A 25,327-nucleotide genomic window follows, 5' to 3' on the forward strand; every position below is an offset into this window, starting at 1 on the left:
ACCCCATTCAAAATAACAAAAAAAAAACTCACAAACTCATTGAAAACTCTGATTCTGAGAACCGTTGAAAATATAGTATAATAAAATATATCTGTACCCTTAGTATGAGTTTGCTTTAGGTTGAACGAAAACGAAACGAGAACGCGTTCGGCGCTTTGATTGGCCAGTTCGAATAAACCAACCAATCAGAGCGTCGAACGCGCTCTCGTTTCGTTTTCGTTGAACGTAAAGCAAACTCGTACTAAGCGTACTGGCTATTAGACTATTATGGCCGTGGACAACCGTTTCCGGTCAGTGATCAAAGCCTCGGATCGGACATGACGTAACGAACCAATCGGATACGAGATTCTCCCAAGCTCACTTAGGATTCAACGTGGTATGTCAGTTGGAATTGTGTATTAAGGGGGAAGGGGGAGGATTGGAGGATTTTGATGTAGGATTATTTGTATTGCTGATTCAGTTTGGTTGAGAAGCTACAAATCTTGTATAATATATGTATATTGTCCTATTAAACAAACCTTTAGTTTATTTGTTTGAACGTGCTAATCTCCGGAATTACTTATCCGATTTGAATAAATCTTTTTGTGTTGGAGAGTCCATTTATGGTGGATAGTTATAAAACATTGCGATGTTTTATGACTTACGATGATGTGTACCTCTGCGTAGTCTACCTCTTCGGGGATGAAAGGTGTGACGATATTATTATTTATTTTATTTTTGAATAGTAGTATTTGTAGTTCTGTTATATAAAAGCGACCTCTATAACCTACACTCTCAATGACTTTTAAATAATACTTTAGCAAAAACCCAACAATCGAACCTTGGAAGTTTAGCATACATGATACATTTTATTTTATTCAACCCTTTTGCCTTCGCCAGTGTAAATATTTACATACATTCCCCAATTTATATTCAGTACGGTATCGAAAATAACATAAAATGTTGAAAAAACAGGTGTAAGCGGGATATCTGCATGCGTATGCTACGGCCGGGATCCGAACCCCACTCACTTTTAGGTAACATTGCTTATGTATACTGATTACTGATCATGTATTTGAAAGACGGTTTGAAGACAGAAAAGCCTCTTTCGTATTCAGTAATATTTGGAGATATGTAGGTATTTCTTATTTCTTTAAACATTACTCTATTAAACTCTGGAATTTTCTCCTGTGTCCAGGGTGCCTTTACAAACATACAGATTCTCATATAATGGATACCCAGACCCGATATAACAATTTTTGGACCACACAAATAGTTGCACCGTGCAGGAATCGAAACTGCTACCCGTTACGCGGCAGCCGGTTGCCCAGCCACCGCATCAAAAAAGGTTTAAAAAAATGTTATGTACAATGTCAATTTTAATAGGGTGTCATCTTATGTATCTTAATAATGCTCAGAGTTAAGCAAAAATTATAAAAATTAATATTACATCTTTCTGTTTTAACTAAAAATCACGGTTTACTGACGTACATTAATGGAGAAAAGCTCTACTAGTTTCGAGTCACAGAGGGACTTTTCATCATGAAAAGCATACACAGACGCGGCGACGTCGCGCAGCTTACTATGCTTCATTAATGTACGTGAGTAAACCGTGATTTTAAGTTAATTTAGTATGCCAAAACATTTTTCCGTCTTAAAGGGCAATAATAACCCATATCACTTCCACCCCTACCCATCCCAAGTCTTTAATAAACTCAAATATCTACTAAATGAGTATCATTCCTAAATTTAGAAGCATCCATCTTCGCTCACCTAATTAATTACTCGCAAAACGAATTTTTAAAGAGATTACGAACTAAGTACTTATAATACGTAGCTTCATAAACTCAGTTCTACCTTTTGCCTGGCGAGTTAGTAAAATATTCATAGGGTAACGTCTACAAAGCGGTTACATACATACATACGTACATACAGGTTTAATGTACGCCATATTTAGACTTGTACAAGTACCTGCATTATATATTATGCCAGGCTAATTGACTAGTATTTTTAGACTACTTTCGTGTATGAGCATTAAATATTATGATGTCTTTTGGTGGTATTTTCGTACACTGGCTAATGTACGAAAATACCACCAAGTTAGGTATTATATATATTAAGTAATTATAGTTAAGTTATTATAGTTAGTTAGCTAGTAAAACCTTATGAAATCAAGTGTGCGGGTCATGGTAAATATAGTTTTGGTACTAGTAAATAATAATCATCATTTATTACACTTCACACTTAATATCAAAATTGTTTGTTTGGATGTTTGTCCGTCTATCACGCCGAAAATACTGAACGGACTTTGATGAAATTTAGACAGGGTATAAGCTGAAGCTGACTTTGGTGATGAGACTTCTTATCCCACAGGATCGCGGGCGAAGCTGCTGATAGAAGCTAGTATATTATAAATTATTCACGAACAAAGTAAAAAAGGCAATCTTTCATAAAAGAACAACCGACAACAAAGAAGACCCATAAAATCTGGTAACTCGTCAAACTCTTCCCATTACTCCATGGTGTCCAAAATCTCTTTTGAAACAATAAGACCCCATGTAATATGCATTTTTATGTGGCCTTACACTCTGCCATAACACCTCACTGCCTCGTGGGATACAAAGAGCAGAAACACCCATTTTGTTCACACAATGGAGTAATTTCCCATTAGAATCTTATGTTCCCCATAAAAGCACTTTTTTTCATTAAACTTTTAAGCCGATGGGACATTAAGACCATTCCTTTTACTGTGATAGAACCAACATTGTTTCCTGCAACATTTACATATAAAAGTGGACTTTTACATCTAGGGAAAAAGGTTGAAAATAAGTATAATGGAGTATCAAATATGTAAAGTAGAAAAGTAGGAGTTTTAACCAATTCTCATATAGTTTATCGCCATGTTGTCCGTTTCGGTATTCGAAGAATTTAACTGTCGAGAGAAATCATTGAACAACATTGGTTTTAAGGAAACTGACACCACTTTTCTCCAAATGTATAAAAGGACAAATGAAAAGACTGATGACGGTTGACGAAGCGAAAGAGATACCTCTTTCGCTTCGTCAAGATTCGTAGCAGTTGGCGTTCCATTGTCTCTGCCTACCCCCATGGGAGACAGGCGTGAGTTTATGTATGTAAACAAGACAGCTGCGCGGAAAAACACAACATTACCTGGACAAAGGCGCAGAGGACAGCAGTAAATCTCTGCCATGGGACTCACCATGTAAATAAAAACGTTCCCCTGTTTTAATATTCGCGTCACAGACTCCCCAAATGAAATATAGGCCAAGGACTCCAAATAAATCCGTTCTTACTTCAGCAAATACAACTAAAACTGTTCACATCAACAGCCTATAAGTGGCCACTGCTGACCAGAGCTTTTCTCGCACGGAGAAGGTTTGAGCTTTAATCACCACGTTTGCTCAATGCGGGTTGGCGATTTCAAACTTATAATGTGTAATTGTAAGCCCAGGTTTCTTCACGATGTTTTCCTTCACCGTTTGTCAGTGGTGTCTTAATAATCTTAGAAAGTACATATCATTCGGAAAAAGTCACATTGGTACTTGCCATTGGTAGGTTTTGAACCCTCATGCATGAGAAGCGGACGTCCTAATCCTCTGAGCCACCACAACAATTATTAAAATAGAAATAAAACATGAAAACCGTTCAAACAATCACAGTAACATAATAACAAATTACGGGCCAAGAACTTTATTAACCAACCAGGTTACGGAGAAACACAGAAACGTACGTAGAAATTGGGGTTTTTTCATACATTGCGAACACGTTTCCCTCAGTTTTCTTCGCGAAATGAGGACAAAAATACGAGTAAATATTTCGAGGAGGTTCCCAGGGGAAGTTGAGAGGAAAAAATGGTACCTCCGTTGTGAAACGCAGACTTGTTCCTTTTGCGACTTGGTCCGGGCCATGTATGTAATTCAGGAGTATTAGTGAATTAATAATGCATAGAATTCTGAAGCTTGATTTGTGAATGTTAAATTATTGAAGGGTTCGACGGGTATTGAGAAAGAATATTTGATTTGACTTGGTACTGCGACTGTGTAATGATACGGGAATATTCGTCATGGCGACATATACATTGCATAACTGACAGCAGAGGAATGTTTACTGTTTATGAGTATTCACTCTTTAAAGTGTAATTAATAGGGTAGATGACTTTTTTTTTTTTCTTTATGTCCGTCTTGTAGATTATTTTAAAACATTAGACACGTATTTTTATTTTCTTAAGGAAACGATATGAAATTGCTTTACGTCACTACGTTTTATACGTAGAAATGACGTATTAGCTCCCACTCCTAACATTTGATTCGTTTTATCTAAGGATTGTTTTCTCATAAGTATGACAAAATAAAAAATACATGTCGAATATTTTTTCATTACCCAAGATGGACTTAAATATATTTTGAATTTTTATATCCCGTCATCATCCCTATTTAAAGAAAATAATGTAAACCCATATTAAATGTACCTTAAACAGATATATTTTTCGAGATCAAACTTTAATATAATCAAGCATAGGATTAAAATCAAAACAATCATTACTAACTCAATTCTATTCAGCTGTCGAACGAATAACCTCATAACCAAAGACTTTAGTCATTAAATAAACTTAGTACGTAGTATACGACGTATATAAACTAGGTCTAGAAGTAGCCTATAAAGTGGGTAGTACAGGGGAACAATTTGGCGGCCGGCCGAGATAACACAATACTACTTGACAAACTGTTGGTTACGGCCAGTAAATATTTGGGGGGTGACCTTCGTTTCACTGGTAACGAGGACTGCAAATATCCTAAGTATCTAGGTATATAGTGCTTTGAATTGTTAGGTATTGTGTTGAAATGTTAAAATTTGACTTTATCGATTCATACAACACTATTATAGAAGAGGTAACCTAAGCTGAGTAATAGTCAATTTGACACTTTGTAATCTGTGGTATCTCGTTGATTATTAAATATAAATATATATATACATAAATTTCTTTGATCTTTTAATTAATAAATTCATCATATTGTTCATACAATTTGTATGTTCTGTAGAAGTGAAAATCTAAAAATGTACTGTTTTACGTTAATTAAACTTTGGTAATTATTCAGCAAATAATTCGTTGTTCATGAATTTTATCTTTTTGTCATGAATTTTGCTGTCAAAGTATACGCTTAAGAGTGATTTTCCATCAGAGATCAGCTATGTAGTTATGCTACGAAGATGTAACAGCTATGCTGTGAAACTATGTGACCGTTTCCACAGCTATGTAATTGTGCGAGGAAGATGGACAGCTCGAGTATGCGATGTAGCGAAATTATGGAAGCCATCCATAGCACGCATCTTTTCATATAAGAAACATTGCTTAGCTGAGTGCGTTTCCACCAGTGCTAAGCTATGTGTACCAATGAATATGTTTGGTGGAAGCCAAATCACCCTAAAAGTCTATATAATATTCACAGATATTTAAAGAAAAATAGAAAAACAGAAGCAACATTATTACGCAGATACCAAATTCGTTCCACACTGAAATACTATTGTATAAAAACAAAGATATATAACTCCCTGGAATATTGTGTAAGTGAGCGTATTTCAGCCGGTTCAATCAATTCGGAATATAAATTGAATCATTTCGCTCGCGTGAGAGACCCGCCACTCGATCAATCTGATGTAGCCTGTGTAGGCACTTCCACCGACTTTTATATCTATAATAATGACCTAAGATTTTGGGGAATGTCTAAATGAAGGTACGGGGTTGGAGGTAAGAAAGATTGGTGAATGCCTAATGGCGGTAAGTCTACTTTATTTAATGTGTTGGTGTAGTAGCTATGTAAGATTTTTTTGTTTTGTTTTATGAAATAGATTTCACGTACCTAAGTTTGACTGACGTTTATTTTTTTGTGCGATGGTAAATAATATATAGTTTCCGTCTCGAAAAGAGCAAAGCAAAACTAAATATACTTAGGTATATTTATCGACTGCTGCACAACGTGTAACAGGTTCGATTCCCACACGGAACAACTCTTTGTATGATCCACAAATTATTGTTCCTGGTTTGGGTGTCATGTTTATGTGAAATTGTATGTTTGTAAACGCACCCACGATACAGGAGAAGATCCTAGTGTGGGACAACGTTTAAAAACAAGTATAATTTAAGATAAAAGATCCCTTTAAAAATATCGTTCCCATAAAAATAGAAAGATAAAATAAAACCTAAGGTAACTGACACCCCTATATTTTGACATCAGCATTCATATCTCACGCTGAGCTATGAAGCCTCGCTTATAATACCTACCTCTTACTATCTACACTTCTACACTAATAAATTAAATTGGAGTGTCTTTTTGTAACATTAAAATAACCGCTTTTTACTACATGCATATGAATATACATATGATACATACATCAAAATATTTTCTTGTACAGATTTTGTCTTTCTATTCGTTTGTTCTGTCTAATTACCGAAATGGCTGGAGCAATTTTGATGGGACTTTTATTGGCAGATAGTTGATTTACTAAGAAGTAGCTTAGGCTACTTTTATTTTAGAAAAATATTTTATTTTAGAAAAAAAACTAAAAGTCAAATTCTCTCGTAAATCATTATTATACGCGGACGAAGTCGCGGGCAACAGCTAGTATTATATAAGTTTTATCAGTTTTATTTTATTGTTCCACTTTATAGCAGCTCCAAGTTTACCGAGTTTCATTGTAAAGGTTCCAGTCAAAATAGCTCTTCTTTAGTACTTTACTGTTTCATGAATATCATTTTCTTTTTGTATAAATATGAAGTTTATTTTTGCTTTTTCCAGAATATTTTGTTAGTCGATCAGTTGCTGAATATAAAGTACTCAGCCTCTCCTAAATTAAGACCCCTAAGCTAAGTGACGTTTAGGGTTACATGGTGATATGTAACCTATGGGACACCATGGTGGCGCGACTGATTGCGCCTCCATGGTGTCCGTAAGCAACCAAACTAGACACCATACAGACACCAAATACAGTAAAATAACCCTTAACGTCATTAAAACAAGTTTAGGTGCTACGTCACGCTTAATAACTTTTAGGTAAGAGATGATTTAAGGGTCGAAATCACCATTAGAAGTCATTCAGTAATTCTGTCCTAAATGTCCCGTTGTTACTCCTCTATTAACCCAGTTTTGGAAAAACAGTCGTAAATGACACATAATAGCATGGCATGACAATTAAACAACCGGCAAATAACACAATTTTAAAAAAACATAAGGACTATAAAACACACAAACAAACATGAAACAAAACACGACAAGTATCCCTATAGTAAACTATACTACCAGCAACTACATACTTCTCAGTACTAAAGCCTTATAGAGACCAATATAATCAAAACTGCAGTCTAACTAGACTATCTCAGGTGCTGCCCTCTACAGCACAAAAGCTTTCACTACCCGACGAAGTTTGCCTAGATCCAGCTATGAATAAAAAATGCTACTTCTCTACAAAGAAAACAGTTGTCACTTTGACAGATGTCACTTGACCTGTCAAATTCAAAATGGCCGCTAGTTTTTCTAAAAACAATCTTTGGTAAGCTTTACAAGATTTTTATTGAAGTCCGACTTCAATAAAAGTTCAGGTTCTTAGGATTAAATTATATTTATTTTTGCAATTTGGTTATAAGATAACAATTTTACTCGTCAATCTTTGAAATAACTAGACTAGATTTTCTATCCAATATAATCAAAACTGCAGTCTAACTAGACTATCTCAGGTGCTGCCATCTACAGCACGAAAGCTTCACTACAAGACGAAGTTCAGACCGCTCTCCATTCATGTGTAAATAGTTGCACTCAAGCGAAGCCGGGTGCTTACCTAGTTTTGATCCCATCACAATGTGGTATGAATTAGTCATTATATGTTGATCTTTCATTGTATGTTAAGGTTGTATTGTGTGAGTTCAATTTATGCTGGATTTAGAGAACTAACGTTGGTTGAGTGTTCGCAGGAGAGACTGTCGGGCAAGAGGTCTCGGGTTCGATTCCCAAGTCAGGCAAAATAATACTGGGTTTATTTCGAAAATTTCTTAATAGTAGCATGAAAACTGTAATAATTATGCCCGGTATATTAGTAAGCCTGTAATTATGCCCCTATTTCATGAGACTTATAACATTGTGAAAAGTACCTATGTGTACATTATACAGTGGCACTGCATGACATAAAGTGCCCCTCTACCTACTCCTTTGGGTATGAAAGGCGTGACTATATAAGTATTTATTTACTACTTTTTATTTTATAGAGAGCCGTATGACTGTGCTTTTCAATGTTTTATTGCGTTGTGTATTAGGTTTGCTTAGACAAAATTAGTAGAGTTTAAGTTATTTAATGAGTATTTCTTTTAAATACTTGACATGAAAGTATGCTTAATACATACAGCGTAGTACCTATACCAACTTTATGCAACTAGGTCAAACCTATTCACAAGTCCGGAACTGATTTTATAACAGAAAACCCTCTCTTACTAACGATAGAATACAAAACAACCAACAAATATTTTCTTTCAAACTTACTTCTAACTAAAAGTGTACAACCCTATTTGTTATTTAACCCTGCATTAACAGCTGCATGTAATAAACCAATTCCAATCAAGAACGGTATTGCAGTGCACACATTAATGCAAGAGTTTCATTACTGAGCCACTCGGGCAGTGGGCCAAGGGCGGCCTCTGTCGGCCATTGTCAAAAATTAAAATCGATAGTCATTTGAGGGGTTGAATTTAACGAGTGATTGTGAAAACAACTCTATATTGTCTTCGTTAAGGATGGTTTTCATGTGACAGCTTTTGTAATGTCGTTATGTGATTATGTAGGGGTGATGTTTGTCAGATTTGATGACTTGTTACGTTTTAAGCGCTTTTCCACCAGAGATGTGCTATGCTACGTTGCTGTGGATGCTTTTGGCTTCCATCAATCATATTCATTGGTACATATAGCTTAGCACTGGTGGAAACGGACTCAGTTAAGCTATGTTTTTTGCAAGGAAAGATGTGTGCAATGGATGCGTAATATGAATGTGTGCTATGGCTTCCCTACTATCGATACATCGCATACTCGAGCTGCGCATCTTTCTCGCACAGCGACATAGGTTAGTATCAGTGGAAACGGTCACGTAGTTTCACAGCTTAGCTATTACATCTTCGTAGCATAGCTACATAGCACGTCTCTCGTGGAACCTTAATCTTGTAAAGCTTACCAAAGATTGTTTTTAGAAAAACTAGCGGCCATTTTGAATTTGGCAGCTCAAGTGACATCTGTCAAAGTGACAACTGTTTTCTTTGTAGAGAAGTAACATTTCTTATTCATAGCTGGATCTAGGCAAACACTAAAATATTCAGCCTAGGTCCTCTCAAGTTAGGCACTCTGACATTTTGTGACAAGAGCACTTTTGCAAAGAATCTTTTGTTTAAGCACTTAGCGTTGAGAGGTAACCTTCTTTTGTGTTTTGTGACCTCCTCAGGTTATTTGCGGTCAAATGCTGTGAAATATTTCATGTTGGTCATAATTGAACATGTTTGTTTAAAACGTTTTAAATTTAAATTACCATTAACTATTTTTTTATGGTATAAACCGGTAAACGAGCGCACGGATCGTCTGATAGTAAGCAATCGCCGCCGCTCATGAGTGCGTTACCGGCCTTTTGGGGATTAGGAAGATTGGGAAGAGTCGTGATTGGGCCTCCGGTTGAGCTGGCCCATTCGTGCCGATGCATGGCTCGCCCATACTTTAATTATCTAAACTGTGAATTTTTCATCATGTTGTCACATATTTTATAAATAAAATTCTTCAAATATAGGTATTCTGCAAAATATTCTATTTCTTTCTACATACTAATGTTACAACATAATCTTACCCTGACATATTACATACACGTGTATACAAAAATGTCGACAAATCCGCTATTTATTTATCAATCACGTCATTACATAACATCGAATCAATCACAAGAACATTTATATTTTCTCTTCTTATAACGTTATTTCTTTTTTCGGACCGAAATACATCATGTAGTTACATGAATCTCTTATTAGGATATAATGCTACGATCTATTTCGACTTTTGTTTCATGTTACATAATAATTTATAACATGCCTACATAATCCTCAAAGATGTTGGCCGTGAAGGAAACATGTAGCCAATTGTTCACATTTTAATGTGCCGCTTTCTGAGCGCTTATAACCTATCTACATCGTTTTACTTATAATTTCATTTTCAGGGCCAATTTTCGTGTCACAGTGCATTTTTTTGAGTGGTGGTGGAGTTGAGAGTGGAAATCATCCAATGACTTCTCCCGCCTTGGGCAAGGCGAAAGGGAGTGTCAGACTTTTACGGACTAAAAACTACCCCGTTCTTACTTCTGCTTTTCGAGCCGGACCTTCGGTAACCCGCTAGGCTAGGCAGTCCGAAGCTCCGGGTCGGCATCAGTCCTACTGGGCCCCATCTGTGGTGGTCTAATGGATCTACGCGGTATAGGTTTGGTTCTGGTCAGGCGGCGAGCTACCCTTGCTCGCACATTATGGGATCTCTTCCTTATACTTGCTTCATGGTGAATAACATCCGAGACAGGTGGTTATAAATTTATTATGTTCTGCCAGTGTCCCATGACAAGCCGATATAATCTTTGTGTGAATGTAATGCCGATAAATATTTCAACTGTAGCTACAGAAATAGTTTGATGTATGTTACGACTTATTGATTACATCGGGGCTGTACATCAAATATGTACGCGTTATATGCGTAACTACATTTCTGAATGTACGTCATGTGTGAATGTACGTTGAAATGCCAGAGTATAACACTTTAGTTTGGTTATTGAATTCGTTATGGAGGGCTATTTCCTAATCGATTTTACATAACATTTTTAACCGACTTCAAAAAGAGTTGTGGTTAAGAATTCATTCGCAACTTTTTTATGTACCGTATTTGTATATCGATATGAATCATTCTTTTTTTGTTAGTAAGGATATTGTGGTCTCATGTTCACTAACTTATCAGTGCATAAGACTTATTATTTTCATATATTTATTTAAAATACTCTCTCTGAGTTATTATTTATACCTTTTGCAATTTAGAAGTCGATTTTAAAACACGGTTTCTTAATTTTATAGCTATATCTAATCTATTTTCATAAACTTGTGAGTCTTCCAATTTAACTACGATTGTCATTTGTACTTAGAACTGCTCGACCAATGATGTAGAAAGCAAAATGCATAAAAAACCATGTGAAGGATCTCCACCCAGAAAGGTTTCAGCTTAAAAACGTCAAGTGTTGTGCTTTACATATTGCCAATAAAATAACAGAAGAAATATAAAAGTATCACTGTATCTACAAATCCCTTCTAAAAACCATACAATATTAGGCAATTTCTGCGTGCCTACATACACACACAATACTTAAACATATACAAAATCCGCAAAACCCGACGATATACATACTGGGATAACAGAAACCTTTTATAGCAAAAAATAAATATTACATCTTCGGAAAATAGGTAAACAGTTAAACGAAAAGGGTCAGCCATTTCAATTTCTTCGTGTTATTTTTGTTGCGATGGCCCGTTGGATGGGGCCGGCGGGACCCTAAGGTCACCCGAAATGGGGTCCACAAGACCCCACTGGCTGAATTATAATATTTTCCTAACACCGCAGACGCGTCCAGCTGGTACTTCTATTTAATTTCTTTTGGTGAATGTGTTTCGGTTTTGCAGTTAAGTTGTAAAAGGATAGTAGGGTATTGTTAGTATGTAGTAATGTTTATTGAAGTTTTTTTGGGGGCCAACGAGCAGACGAGCTGTCTGATGGTAAGCAATCAACACAAACCATGGACACTCGCAACACCAAAAGAGTGAAAGGCGCGTAGCCAACCTTTTAAAACGGAATACACTCTTTTCTTTAAGGTTTAAAGGTCGTATCGGTTCGGAAGTACCGGCTACAGTTGTCTAGCAGCCTGGCTGTCGATGACGGAAAGACGCGGCAGGTATCAGACCAAATAATTCCTCAGAGCACTCCCTGTAGTATAAGCGATAGAAAATGCATAACGAAGCTACATCTCTGCCTATCCAAAGTATCAAGTCGGTTTCAAATAAGTTAACTTCTTACTCTGAAAATTCTAAATAGCATAAATCCTTTTCCATAGTTTGCTTCTTACATGATACGCAGTCACAAATATGACAATTACAAAATTACATTACGATCATACGAAGCTTTTCTAAAAAACAAAAAAACGCCTTGTTAATCTAAAAAAGTAAAAACCTATTAAATAGACCAAAGATTCAGAACAAGAGTGACGTAATACAGCTTCAAATCTCGACCTATTTACTAAGTTATATACCAAGTTCCATTTATAGTTGACTAAAACTTTTGGCTTTCAATTCTAGGCTTACAGACCGATCAATAGGTATTTCTATTCTAAAGCCTAGACCGCTCTCGAATCTAGTCTCAGACTTTAAATAAAAGACCTAGTTAGAAGTTTTCAGATCAAAAATATCGATGAACTGGTTTTATAAGAGGATTTCTGAAAGAACTTTTATTTGGTTATAGCATATTTTTAGTTAGTCGTTAATTGAAATGCTGAGTTTGAAGTGAATTGAAATCATCACCTCATATTATGATAAAATGCTTTTTTATTTTTATACTAGCTTTTGCCCGCGACTTCGTTCGCGTGGAATAGTGACTTCCGGCAAATTTTTGGTTTTAACCACATAGTTCCCGATCTCGCGGGATCTCTTCAAAAATGAGATGTGGAAGATATTCCAGGGAACTCTTCAAAATCAACATAATGAGCTCTGCGTTTGATTTTAATAGATGTATACTCACTTAGGGCATTGAAAAAATAGTTTAAAAACGGACTTTAACTAAAGAAATATTATAATCTTTCCGAACTTAAGATGAAAACTAACTTAAAACTAAAGAAAGCTACGAATTACGAATTTATAACAATTAAAAAAGAAATTATATTAGAACCTATCCTTTATGCTATAATAACCAAGCTTAAACTAAATAATTTAAAAGAAACGACTTAAATCTAATCTAATTAATTTATAAATTAGACTTACAATTTTATTAAAAAAACTAACTACAGTAACTACTAATAATCGATATCAAACTAAACCTACGTTAAAAAGTTTAACCAGAAAACCAGGAAAACCCAACAAATAAACTTATTAATTGACAAATACAACGAAACCAATTTAGAATATACGAAACAGCAGGACCACTACAGACAAATAATCATACGACTGATAATACACATTTTCTACAATAGTACCGAAGCGCTCGGCCGATACCCAACCAAATAATTGTAACAAAACCATAGCGCAATCTATTTCGATCCCAACGCCATCTATCGAGGATAAAGACAACTTGGATTATTTATTTATACTCCGTTCGGGCATTTTCTTTGTACTAAAAGTTTAATTATATTGATATAATTTTTTTCATACCTTTTTACTATTTGTTAACTTTTTTTCGATGAATTAAAACAATAACATGAACTGAACAATTGTAATTACACCATTGCGCGATCAACGCCATCTATCTACGGAGTATAGGAACAGCCCGACATTGTTCAATTCCGTACTATAAGTACGAAATTGAACAATAGATGGCGCTGTATGTCCGGAATAAATTAATTTTTTATTTTATTTTTATTTTATTTTTATTTTATTTTTATTTTATTTTTATTTTATTTTATTTTTATTTTATTTTTATTTTATTTTTATTTTTATTTTTATTTTATTTTTAATTTATTTTTATTTTATTTTTATTTTATTTTTATTTTATTTTTATTTTATTTTTATTTTATTTTTATTTTATTTTTATTTTATTTTTATTTTATTTTTATTTTATTTTATTTTTATTTTATTTTTATTTTATTTTTATTTTATTTTTATTTTATTTTTATTTTATTTTTATTTTATTTTTATTTTATTTTTATTTTATTTTTATTTTATTTTTATTTTATTTTTATTTTATTTTTATTTTATTTTATTTTTATTTTTTTATTTTTATTTTATTTTTATTTTATTTTTATTTTTATTTTATTTTTATTTTATTTTTATTTTATTTTTATTTTATTTTTATTTTTATTTTATTTTTAGTTTATTTTTATTTTATTTTTATTTTACTTTTATTTTATTTTTATTTTTATTTTTATTTTTATTTTATTTTTATTTTATTTTTATTTTATTTTATTTTTATTTTTATTTTTATTTTAATTTTTATTTTATTTTATTTTATTTTATTTTATTTTTATTTTATTTTATTTTATTTTTATTTTATTTAATTTTTATTTTATTTTTTGATTTTTGAAATAAAAATATATCTATGTCCTTTCTAAGGTTCTAAACTATATCTGTACCAAATTTCAACCAAATCCGTCAAATAGTTGCGGAGATTATTAATGGTATAAGCATAGAATGTTCGACGTGATTCTTTAATTTGACATAACTTTTTTATTTATGAACCGATTGACATGAAACAAACACTAAATGTAAATTTAAGCATCCCACAATATATTCGTGAAAACCGCATCCAACTCGGATCAGCCGTTTCTGAGATTAGCGCGCACAGACGAACAGACAAACAGACAAACAGACAAACAGACAAACAGACAAACAGACAAAAAAAAAGTTAATTACATTTTTGGGTTCGACATCGACATAACAATAACCCCTGCTATTTTTTTTATTTTTATTTTCAATGTACAGACAGCACTTTTCTACGATTTTATTATATGTATAGATATAGGCACTTGAATTAGGTTAGAACAGCTAATACAATCGTGTCCTTTCCTACTAGCTGTACAGTCGAACTGAACAGTAAATTGTAGGTCCATATAGCCTACACGCCTTACGATTTAACTGTACAGTTCTCGCCGCGCCCAACTCGAGAGAAGTCAGTGGATGATTTTCCCCCATTGAAAAAAAAAGCAGTCCCGATAATGTGAAAAAGATAATAGAAATAAATGATAAGAACAAAACTAATCAATTCTTAACTTACTGCAATTCTTATATTAATCAAAACTTACATAACATTACACCTTTTACCTCCAAAGGATAGGTAGAGTTGCAAACAATATAATACCCCCTTTTAAACTCAATTCAAAACCATAGTTAGGGAAAATTAGGTGCATTAATTCCACCCTTACCTTCCCAAGGGGTAAAAGGAGTGCAATACTAACCCATGTTAATTTAACAACGAACTTTTACTAATGAAATAAGTACAGAATATAACTTTTATGACATGACTATGGGGCCTATGAAGTTGGTAATTGTTAGGCGTTTGAAGCATGGCGTGTCGGGTCAAGCCCCATGACGCCAGGCCATGCAATTTATATTAGGGGGCAAATATTTCATGTCGACAACCGTGAAATATGACTGCATCATGAACATTTTCATTGAATGAGTTATAGCGGTGTTTCTGTGGAAATGGTACTGCGTAATGTAAGGCTTTTGTTAAGGGATGTACATCCCTTATACGTCATCATCCCCATAGTAGATCCGTTTTTCTGTCTTGCATATGCTGAACTGGTCCCATTTCAAACTGACACTGACTGACAGACATAGGTACGTATCCTTACAATGGATAATTATGTATATTAAAATCTTTTCTAGTATAAACTGCAGCTATATGTCATTTGTTTTCTTTTGCGTGTGAAATAAATGTTTTTGTTCTGCTTTCTTTTCTGCTCTAGTTTTATTTTTTGGTCTTGTATTAGTTGAAAGTTGTGCCGTTACCATCAAATTAAAATTATAGACTCAATGTAACTAATATTTCAATTAAATTGCTATTCCTTTCAGTCAAATTACTAGCTCTTTTGATATTTAAAGTTTGGTAAATTGGTTAAAAACGTTATTCAAGAAATATGACGATGTTATACTGAACTTAATTTTTATTTAACGTTGATAAGTCTGCGTTTGGCCACCAACCCGCTTACTGCCATGGACAGCGAATTCTATATTTTCATAAAGAAAAAAATATAACAAGCTGGTACTTGACCGTTTTTTACTTATAAATTTCCTTAATCGCCACTCGTAACGTTTTCACCAAGTGATAAAGTAATTTCGGTGGCTAAGAACCGTTGGTGGGGAGAAATATATTTTATTATTATTATCTTATTTCGCTCTCGTGGCATTTTTATTACCTTTGAAGATAAATCGGTGGGATTAGGAGGAGTTTTTGTGAGCTTCTTAAGTGTTTACCTGACTGTGTGGTCGCTTACTGGTAACCGATCGTTTCTGTAACCATTCGCTTTTATATATTGATGGTCATAATGGTTTTTTCGGATCGGTAAGTATAATAATAGTTTGGGAAATGGGGTTGGAAAACGGATTGGTTAGGAGAGTCATGCCTCGACGTAATAACCTTTTAAAGTGAATAATGACGCAATTGTTTTTTGAATAATGTGTGTCTCTAACGCCTATATCTTTTGCCATTCTTAAAGATGTTATGGGGTTTACTTGCTAATTTCGGTAGATATTTATTGTTCTCAGTATATAGAAGAATTTTGAACTAATAATAGAAGAAGTTTTCGTAGAATTATGAGGGCTTTGAATAAAGGACTTAAATATTTTGATTGCCACTCCCATTAATATGAACCAAAATGAAATATTTTTACTTCAGTATACTTAATAATTTTTATATTATTATATTTAATTTAATTTGTATGTAATATTCAAATAAAATCGATATTTCATAAAATTAATGAAATGAAATATAATAAGTGAATTTAAATTCTTTAAAAAAGCGTAATTCGCAAAAGAGAAATCCCCTATAATAACTCCTAAACTCCTAGTCATTGTCAATCAATGAAATATTATACAATTTAACATTACAAAATACGTTACAATCGTCGAACAAATACCAATGCTCCCCTTGTTACACTTGTATGGACAAAATTCCATTGAACAAGTCCCTCGTTGGGCGGCAACACAATCACGATCTTTTCTCCTTCAAAACACGAAAAACTCTTCTTTCTATTTAAAAAAAGTACCAAAAAGTAAGTGTGGAAAAAGATAAAGTCTTTTTTCCACACAGTGGTGCGAAATACGTGCTTTTTTAGACAAAATCCGAAACCTTTTCCCAACTTGTTGATTAGCGCGCAACAGTTTTATTACATACTCCGTTCCTTTGTTATCGAGATACGGAATTACGTCTTTTCGTTCCTTAATTTTCCACTGGCTTTATTCGGTGTATTCTGTGATATTTTGTAAGAGATTTCCTTTTGTTTTGTTCTTGATTAAAGTGCTGTGGAGATAGTTGCGTGAAATAAGACGGAAAGATTATGAAATTGCTCCATTTTAGTGTATAGATTTTATGTAATTTTGTAAATTATTTTTTAAAGTAAGTAGAGAACCTTGGATTGCTAGATATAGGAAAATAAAAATGAATTTTCCAAGCTGAAAAAAAAAGTTGCCGCCTTAAAAACTTAATTTATTAATTAATTAAAAAAAAGAACTTACCAATACAGCAAAACAGCAAAACTCGCACGGACCGCTATCGTACACAGTGTTATTTTCTAAAACATGTAGAGCCAAAAAAATATTTTTGTGAAATATTTTTGATCGCGACCGCGCGTCCGTGCCAGCGGGCCGTCGGAGCGAAACTGCAAAGACAGGACTGGCTACTGTTACTTGTACCTTTACCTGTTACATTCTAGGGGTGGCTTAGTGATGGGGAACATGCGCGGAACGATACTAATATTGCTACACGTTACTGTTACGTTAAATGTCGCAGGCGTGGTATATATCACTGAGGCGTTGTAGAAATATTAGTTGGGTATTATTTTTTTGTTCTGTCGCTGTATTTACGTTATTAATCAGGTAAAATAGGCGAGAAAAGTCAAATTACAATTGTGGAATTGTAACTATTACATCACGATGTGTTTTCAACATATGTCAATAGTAGGCATAAAAAGAATTGGAACATGTTGGTTCTGGTCAAACTTGAAATGGTACAAGAGTACTAACCTACTTCTTTCTGAATAAGGTAGCTTTGGCATCTCAATCATTATTATTCTTGTTAGTTAAGTATAACATTGTTATAATTATAATATCTAATATTCACAACAATAACAGTTACAAAATATTAGCTAATATACTGTAACAATTCCATTGATATCTCGATTCCGTCATTGTACGCCGTATGCTGGCCAAGCCATATTTTTATTCCGTTCACGTCACATTTTCCCACCCCATAACATAATTTAAACTATTGCTATCTCTTACTCGCGTAGTACAGTGGGATGCAGAGTGTATGGGAGGGAAAGAGATAGATATAGTTCATTAATGTTGTCGTTAACAGAACGTGAGTCAGCTCGAGTTAGGGTTGATACTCGTTGGATTTTCCGTCGCCACGTCTCGTCTGGTTTCGAAATTATATTAAAGTTTTGTGAGTACTCATCGTGGATTGAATTAAATATTATGCTTTTACCTATTTCCCTTTGGGATTTAGTATTTCCAGGAAGTGTTTGACTGTTGTATGCCTACGCTTTTTCCGTTTGTTTGACTAGAGGGACTTGAACAGACATCTATTATTATTTGTTCAGATTGTATAACTTTAAATTGTTTTTTTTTCAGAAGATTAAATGTTCTGTTTTGTTTTATTTTTAGTTTCGAAAATGATTTTGTATTCATGTTGAGTTTAGAATACTTTATTTAGCTTTGCTTTTTATTTTAGATCAGATATGATTTTTCTAAGCCATAACAAATGCATACTTATTTAGTTTTAAGACATAGTTCCTAAAAATAATGTTACTTACTTGCCTTTAAGGAAAAAAGACAATACATACATATAACATTGTTTAAACAAGTTTTGAAAAAGTTGTTTAAGTGTGAGCCATGATTCGGCACGAATAGGCCGGCTCAACCGGAGCTGATGCTGGTGTTGTGTTTCGTTGTGTGAGTTACCCCGATTCCCCATCAACCCTAAAATTCTAAATCCCCAAAAGGCCGGCAACGCATTTGTTTTACCTCTAGTGTTTCTGGTGTCCATGGGCAGCAGTGATTGCTTACCATCAAAAATAATCCGTCTGTTCGTTTACCGGCTTATACCACAAAAAAGGTACTATCAGAAATCCCAAACACAATTAAGCGTTCTATAAAAGTACCAGCCCTAATTTTCATATACCACATGTCGATTCGACAGGGCGGGGAAAACAGGTTCTTCTTTATGGTCGCGAGATTACTTAATTACAGAGACACAACGCCTTCAGCAGACGAAACACGACAATGCTTGATGGCGACAGATTTAATTTTATTATTATACACGTAACGTTCATTTTTCCTCTCCTCTCCTAATTGGATCTAATTACCGGACAAATGTTGGAATTTTTTAACTAGACCCGTAGGTAGGTAGGTAATTTAATTTTTTCGCTTTTTTGTTTACATTTTTTTTGTTCGGTCCCACTGTGCGTTTCGGAATACATTTTAAAGATCTGTGGCATTTTTATTATGGAATTTAAATTGACATACATTTATATTATGCTGTGTACTTAAGTGCCTATTTTATTATTTATTTATTTATTTGATATACAAGAATATAAATACATAAATAACTTCACGCCTGTCTTCCATGTGGGTAGGCAGAGACAATGGACCGCCAATTGCCACAAAAATATGTTTAACATAAATAGCATCTGCCGACAAACTGCTGTGCAGAATTTGTCGGCAGTAGGTTTGATTGCAAATGTTGACACCGTTTTATGCTTTTATGAGCGTAAAGTAAATAAATGAATATTAATAAACACTATGAGACATTTGTCCTTTTTATGAGCTTAAAATATAGAAATAAAGAATAATTACAATGCCATATTATAACGGCTCAAAAATATCTAGAAACATATATCTTTTGGGAATTATATGCCCCATGGGAATTAATTTTAGATAATAGGTAGGTATGTATGTATTTCCATGAATTTAGCTAATATATCAGTTGTTAATGTCAATAGTGACGGTTCAAGGTTAACAGTTAAATTATTAAGCTGTTTACAGTCCACAGTTACCTCCTGTTAATCCAACAGCAATTAATATTAATTAAAATCAATTACTATTTCTGTCTCGTTGAATTAATCCGTCTTCAATTATTTACTCGTAGTTAAGTAAATCGTTAATGGGTTATCCTGTTCCTAATTTATCCACAGCTTTAAACTTTAAATATAACAATAAATATGCATCACTTCTTACATCCCTGAAGGGATAGGAAGAGATTATGATGAGTCAACAGCCAGATTTCGACAATTTTTTTAAACGTCTCCCCGCATTGATATTTTCTACTGTGTCATAGGTGTGTTACAAACATACCATTTCACATGCATATGATACCTAGATTTAGAACAATAATTAGCGGGTCACGCAAATAATTGTTCCGTGTGGGAATTGAAGACTCCTGCTTTACCGAGCCGGAGCCCCAGTAAACCCGCTAGGTAGTCCACAGCTCGGATCTGTTTTGGTCTGATGGCTATTTGAGGCGACGACAGACGATCATGTGACCAACAATACAATCATTTAACTCATATCTCTTTTACGTCAATATGGTTTAATATAGGTAATGTGTAATGACAAATGTAAAGTTCAGAATGTTACATAATTACTAAAGGGCATTCCTAAACTACAACCTCTCCTTCAAAGCATAAAAGCATTTGATATTACGATAGTACTCCGTGAGATTTGCTTTAGCAACAAATTGAATAAAAACTCCAATAAAACTATTGTCGAGTTGTTGTAAATTCTATTCAGATATCGCGCCGGCCCACGCTCGCCCACGCACGACCTACGCGTTCCCTGGAAAAGTATAACAATTCACCTTCATTGAATTACGGTGCAATGTGTAAGTACATCGATTTGTTTAAGCCCACGTAGTTTATGATGCCCTGGTCAAAAGGACACCGCCTACCTTATTAGTATAGAAGTGTTTTTTTGTAATAATAAACGTCGGCCCATTTAACAATAAAAAAAAATATATGTTTGGAAAATGAAAAAAGCAACTAGATGTAGTTATTTGCTTTTTTTACTTTCCTTATTTTACAGATATATTTTTACTTATTTGGACAGACAGACAGATATTTTAAAAACGGGAATCGAACCTGAAACCCCTTGGTTAGCAGTCGCACTTACGACCACTCGACCGAAAAGTCATCTTAGATAAATTACGTGATAGGCAGTAAGTTAGGATTAGAATTTAGAACTGACTTAGATTAGGATTATGGATTAACCTAATCCAGATTACTTGATAATTATATACCTACATGATAACATTTATCTTTATCAAATTTTTATCTATTCAATAACGGGCTACCGAATTATCACATTAGGCATGTGACAATATTAACGCAAATGTTTGGGTACCTTTGCGACGACGTTAATTTTTCTAAAGTTGCTGCCAACTTTTTAACGCATGCTTTACGCGAAAGGAAAGAATTGATTATTTGGAATTTTATAATTTCTGGCACTAAAATAGTAAGTAAGTGGGCTTAGATAAAGGATAATAATTTAAGTTTAAGCTACCCCGCAAGTCAAGCAAAAAAGCGGCATGGCTTTACCATCCTTTTCTTTCTTTACATACATTACTTTTTTATATTTAATTTTTACAGAAATTTTATAATGCGTTTGTTCTACATTTCTTAATGGGTAAAGTCACAATAAAAACTAGTTAATTCCAGTATTCCCTGGTAACTAGGATATTAAGTACTTTAATAACTTCAATTTAATATATTTAAAATGTTCATAAGTTTCGACATTATTACATTTTGTGCTAAAGAAAAGTTATTTTGCAAATCCTAATTGCTTTTAATTGAGTAGGGTATCCATCGATTATGATTTTTGTAGATTCTATCATACTCGCTGAAGACAGGTATTTAGAATATCTCTGGGGCAAAAAGGCGTGACGATTATTACATTTAAAATTGACGCCTTTTCAGTCAATTGCGTTCTAATGTCATGTCATGTCACTTTTTTTTTATCGAGCAGACGTATTAACTGATGGTAAGCAATCGCCCCCGCCCATGGACACTTGAAAACCAGAGGCGTTACAAGTGCGTTGCGGGTTTTTGGAAGTTAGGAATTTTAGGGTTGTTGTTCGGGAATCGGGGATGGGAAAGATTACGAAGGAGGGAATTGGGCCTCCTCACTTGTTTTTAATCTATGGTTGTATTCCTACCTTATCGTTTCGTCTCGTTTTCGAGACTATAACCGTCTACTAAGTACTAAATCAAAGTTATATACTTGTTTTTCATGATATTATGTTAAAAATATAGAAAAAAACATTTTAGTCCTTTTATTTCTTCTTCAAATATAATTAGCCTACATTTAATAACAATATCCAGGACAACCTTCAACTTAAACATAAGATGGTTACCCTACTTTCATAATATTCCGACAACTAAATGGTTTTAAAACTAGTTTTCATCTCGGTTCCGCCTGTGTTGTTGCGAAACATTTTCTGTTTTAATAACTACGTAGCTTAGTCTAATTAGTGTTTGAAGTTAGCAGCCCTAGGTTTGCCTAGGACATCTATGTATGTAGGAACATTAAAACTACTTACTTAAAAGTTCATTAGCTTGTGAATGTGGTAAAAGCGTGGATATTATGCTTTCTACTTATGTTCGAGTGGATGTGTCATCATTCTTAATATTAGGACTCTCTAGTGTATAATTATTGAATAAATGGAGTGTTATTATATTGTCCCAGTTAATATAAGGGTATCTACCTTCGTTAATGTCTTCATGCGTTGCTATCGATCGTGGGTGCTTTGCTGTGCTGGTGTATAAAGTGGTTGACAGATTTTAAATAACAATAGTAATGAGTCTTTAGTAAAGTTCCCTAAGAAAAAGCAGGATCCTCCAACCAGACGAAGTGCCTGGCGGGCTTTCTGCCCAGTTGTTGGGATTTTCTATCCATGCTTATTCGCATGTAAATAAGATTTTAGTATAAACAATTGTTGGTAGACCAAATAAATAAATAAATGTAAACTTCACATATTATGCGATGTAGGATTTGTGACGTCATCCGTTGATTTGCTTGTGATCGTCTATGTGCGACTTCTGTCATCTGTCACTTGTCATGTGTCGCCACAAGTTTGCCTCCTGAGAGTTGAGAATGCCAGTTGGACAAAATAAATTTCATCAGAAGGATTTAAGAAAAACGAATTTCCTCCTTTGATTTTAAACACAGTTTGTTCATAAACATAAACAAAGGCAACACCACTTATATTTAACCTCTACAACAGTTCGCCCCTCCCCCAACACACAAACGAATGAAATTCAAAATTAAGCAAAACACTACCAACATCCAACTTGACTCTACAAATTAGACGAATTTGCAAACTGCATAATGCATCCAGCTTCACAAATTCAAATCTCAACCCTACCCTACATTAACAAAGTTGATTTTCGTTTGTGTGTTATTTGGTAGTTGTGATGTTTGACTGAATTATGTTGAACAGTACAATCTCTGGTTTGTGATTACAAACTACTAGAATTGGTCTACAAATGACCAAAACTACTGTTACTGCGTCTCTAATTTAGTAATTGAGTGTCGGAATTGCCATCTAATAATTAGATACTTGATCACATCGTAAAATAGTCGTAAAGCTACAGTTTTTGGGTCACATTTCGACGTGGTGTTCGGAAACAAAACGAGAACAAGACAGCATTACGCGCTATAGACACAAATGTACATTAAAACAGAGAAGTTACATTTTTGATAAATTTCAGAAAAAGTAAAATATTTCTTTCGATTTGTTTTCTGGATTAAGACAAAGTAAAGTTTTAATTGTAAAAGTAAAGTTTTAATGATTGCCCGGCTGCCGTGTAACTTGTAGCGGGCTCGATTCCGGTACGTAGCAACTCTTTGTGGTATTCACAAATTGTTGTTTCGGGTCTGGGTGTCATGCGCCTCACCATCAACGATTACATCACTACTTACCATCAGGTGGGATGTAGTCAAGCATTAGTTTTTGTCGACCCAAAAAAAAAAGAAAATGTGTATGAGGAATTATATGTTTGTAAACGCACACACGACACAGGAGAAAATTCTAGTGGACCCTGGGGACGTTTAAAAAAACAATGATATTCAAAACTCGACGACAGCCTGTAATTATATCTGCCTGTAATCATTTATTGTTATATTCTCAAACATCTGATTATATCATTAAATTTAATAAGTACTTGTAACACAAATGTAATAGGGGTGAGCGTATTGCCATATACTGGGCACAATTTGAGACCCTGTGATACTACTGAGGTTTCTAAAAACCGAAATCAGCCCATCATTAGTTTGCCCGATCTAGGAATCGAACCCGAGATACCATAGTCAGATTAGTGACAATGCTCTATGTAACAAGTTATCTAGCAAATCTTCCCCATTACCTCTCCATTGTGCACAGTGATGCGCATTTATCAGAGTGACGATATCCGCGAGGTGGCTGGTAGTGGTTGGATGCGTAGAGCTGAAGATCGAGCTCAGTGGCGTGCCATTGGAGACGTAGCCTACATTCAGCAGTGGACAAGAACAGGTTAATGGTGATGATGATGATATCGCTCTTCACTCTGCTTACAATTTCAGGCGATACCAAAATGTTGTATTGTGTAGTAAAAAAAGACATACAAACACATTTTTGTCGTTTATGTCATTAATGGATTGAAGATTTTCAGCTTCGAAATTCTCGGTAACTACTTAGTTCATAAGTATTATAACTTTCGTGGGACATAGTAAATTATATATTTGTCGGCCCACTCATATAATTGTTTAACGAGGGACTCGACTAGATTCAAGCCATGCTAGACGCTCATATTTATGAGCAGCATTCCACGATACATAACGCGGCGACAGTAGCAATATGAGCCTCCTGTGTGGCTTGAAACTAGTCGAATTCTTCGTTAAATAGTTACATGAGTAGTGAGTTAGCTGAAAACAATATATAATTAACTACTAAGTTATATAGAGCTTGTTATACCTATAAGAACTATATTATATTTTTTCATGTCTTTAATGTTTTTAATGGGAAACCATTTTCCATCTCAATCCAGTTTAGTGTTAATGGCCATTATAAATCTCTAAACTTTAAACAGTGTACCTACAATGAAGAGTTTAACTATCTATCTTTAACTATCCTTGATTTTGGAATTCATTTTATTTTTCACTTAAATGTTACATTGTTCTCAAATAATTGACCCAACGAAACAATGTAACCAGCAATTGTATTGTATTGTGAACTTGATTGATAAAGAGTACCTATGGAGTTTCTTGCTCGTTATTCTCCATAAGAATCTAAACTTTGGAATAAGCAAATGGCTTCACTAGAGGGTTGACTGATAGACA

At 34.1% G+C, this 25,327-nt stretch overlaps 1 protein-coding gene across 1 annotated transcript in view; it reads right to left on the reverse strand.

Moving 5' to 3' along the window:
* Positions 1–17,639, reverse strand: part of LOC118278125 (IDLSRF-like peptide) — a 100,505-nt gene extending 82,866 nt beyond the window's left edge. The window contains exon 1 of the mRNA XM_035597204.2: positions 17,474–17,639. The gene's annotated coding sequence lies outside the window, so the exon portion shown is untranslated. The remainder of the gene's footprint in view (positions 1–17,473) is intronic.
* Positions 17,640–25,327: the final 7,688 nt, after the last annotated feature.

Source organism: Spodoptera frugiperda, chromosome 18 (assembly GCF_023101765.2).
Source record: "Spodoptera frugiperda isolate SF20-4 chromosome 18, AGI-APGP_CSIRO_Sfru_2.0, whole genome shotgun sequence".
Lineage (NCBI taxonomy): Eukaryota > Metazoa > Arthropoda > Insecta > Lepidoptera > Noctuidae > Spodoptera > Spodoptera frugiperda.